This window comes from Cupressus sempervirens, chromosome 1 (genome assembly GCF_028749045.1).
Source record: "Cupressus sempervirens isolate cs-2001-9-10 chromosome 1, ASM2874904v1, whole genome shotgun sequence".
NCBI classification, from domain to species: domain Eukaryota; kingdom Viridiplantae; phylum Streptophyta; class Pinopsida; order Cupressales; family Cupressaceae; genus Cupressus; species Cupressus sempervirens.
The window spans coordinates 152271973-152274952 of NC_143118.1; positions in this window are offsets into that span (position 1 = coordinate 152271973).

Consider the following 2980-nt stretch of genomic DNA (forward strand, 5'->3'; position numbering starts at 1 on the left):
ATCTCAAATAATGGATGTTGGAGAAGGCTCAAGATTAGTCCCTGTAGAAATTCTAGTAACAGAAGTCAGAGATGGGTTGGGATCAGGTGCAGGAATTGGTATGGATGAAATCTTAAATATTGCCCAATCTATAAAGAATAATATTTCTCATAATAATTTAGATCATTTACTTAAAATGGATGTGGATAAATTGAGAAAACTTGCAACTAGTGTTCAATCATTAAGTTTGTCTAAGAAAAGGTCAATGAATAAGAAGATAAGAGAAATTATGACTCAATTTGATAACACTGAAACACTTGAACAAGCTCAGTTGCTTTCACTTTTTCTTAAACAAAAGAAGTTGCAAGAGGCATTGAAATTGTTAGGTATAGACACAACATCAAAAAAGAGAAGATTTTCTAACATGCAAATTGATCTGATTGAAAATGTTAAACAAGGTTTAAGAAACATAGGAAAACACTCTCAAACTAAAGATAAGTCTGTGGAAAGAAAAGTGACGTTGATGTCTATTGTAAGTAAGAATATGACCCAAAATAGACAAATATATTCAATTTCGTCTGAAATGGGTTTTAGTAGGAAAACAATGAGAGAATATGTTAAGAGAAGATTAATTGTGGATGACAGTACTATGGAGGGCAATTGGGCAATCATGTGTAGAGCACCTCGTTCTGATAGGATTGAAGAGTTATTAAAAAAATTAATCATATCATTTTGTATTGATAACACTTGTCCTTTATCAAATAGTAGAGATGTTATCAGGCATAGGATTGCACCTGGTCAATATGAACATCATATAAAACATTGGTTGGACACAACAAAACATGAGTTATATGTGTCATTTTGTAGTCAACATCCTAATGTAAAAGTTGGGCAAACATTGTTTGAAAAATTGGAGCCATACTTTGTGAGGTCAAACAAAGTGTTTGAAATGTGTTGTTGTCATCATCATATTGAGTTTGATCTCCACTATCATGTATTTTGAAAGTTTGTAGAAGACACATATGGTTTTCATGTTGCTCCTCCTAGTAGGAGAATTGAGTTTATATCATCCATTTTGTGTGACAACATAGATGATCCAACTGGTCAAATAAATTGCATCAAAGGATTATGTGAAACATGTGGTGAATTGGCTCTATTTCCTTTGAAAACTTAAAATATTGATGTAACAAAAATATTGAATTGCAAAAGTTACAAGTATGTCAAGAATGAAACAAAGTTGGGGAAAGAAACAAAAAGGTTGGAATATGTTGAAGAGGAGTTGCCTGTTCTAACATTTATGGACAGATTTAAGAAATTGATTCAACCTTACATTCGTCATGCATTTTTTGCAAAGTGGTAAGCACAATAGTTTCAAACTTTGAGAGATAATTTTCCACTTGGAAAAATTGTATCAGTTGTTGATTTTGTAGAGAACTATTCCTTTGTTCATCAGAAAGCAATTCAATCAGATTATTACTTTAATAAGCAGGTCACTATTATGGTACATGTTTGTTATAGACATGCATAGTTAGATTTGGATGGTGTTCAAAATACAGTTCAAGCACGAGTAATTATAAAGGAATATCATTTTTATATAAGTGATGATAAATAACATGACATTAACTATGTAGAACATTGCTTCAATATGTTCTTTTCTAATTTGAAAGAAAGAAACATAAATGTTGATAAACATTATGTTTGTTCTGATGGATGTGCCGCACGATTTAAATCATCTAGACCATTTTATGCATTGTGTAGATATCATCGCAATGAGAATATAAAACACATATGGAATTTCTTCGAGAGTGGCCATGGAAAAGGTGAACATGATGGTGTTGGAGCTTGCATCAAACGTGCTTTGTGAAAGTATCAAATGAATTATCAGGGAGTTCGTATAAATGATGCACATGATGTTGTTGAATGGTGTAAGACTCATTTTGCATTAGATGAGGTTAGGACATCATCAACCATGAGTCAACAGGTACCATATAGCGTCTTCTAGGAGATAACAGGTATGGATGTGTACGTCTGTTTAACTCTTATGTAATTAAGTTCCCAAATTTTATTGTTAAGTTTTATTTTTCAATTCATTGAAGTTTAAATTCAATTTTTCTATATTTTTAATTTAATTCAAACTTTCAAGTGTTAATAGAAAAAACATGCATGGTTGCAAGAGGATAGAAAATACATGTTCCTTACATTCAATCATGAGTACAGATAATTGCAATTGGACATTGAAGACAAGAGAATACTCATGTTTTTGTGATAGTTGCATTGATGAAGACTATGAAGAATGCATCAATCAAACACATGGATATACAGGTGCATGGATTTTGGTACCACTTGATGTTACCGATACATTTGATAAAGATGATGAAAATTTTGATGATATTCCATTGATTTCTAATTATTATAATCATATCTTTGGATTGGTAAAAGTGGGTGAGTATCATAAAAATTAATCTCAACTTGTTAATTTTAATTATCAATTGATTTCAACGGTGTTATATATATTGTACACATGCATTCATGTATAAGTTTTTTTATGAAGGAGATGTCTTTGCAGTGATTACTGAGCCTGGAAATCATGGTGGTGTCAGTTATTATTTATTGCGATGTACTGCCAAGAGGAAAAAGTTATATGACCCTAAAGAAAGCGATGGAATGTTGTTCCCTATAGATAAATTATACATATACATGTATGCAGATATATATTTAAATAAATAAATATATATCTAGGTAAGTTAATATCTATCAAATTTTTAAATACTTAAATTTGTGGTGCAAGTTTTGTTGTGATAGAGGGAACATATTTGAAGCAAGACAAAATAGTCCAACATGGAATACACTTTGTTGATTATCAACGTGACAACAAGGTTTTACAATATAGCCACCTGGTCGTTGCTACCGGGCTTTGTCTACATCTAGTCAAACTTAAGCGTGTACGTCGCAAGTGGAGACTAGATAGTGAAGATCATGAAAAGATATTACATGTTATAAG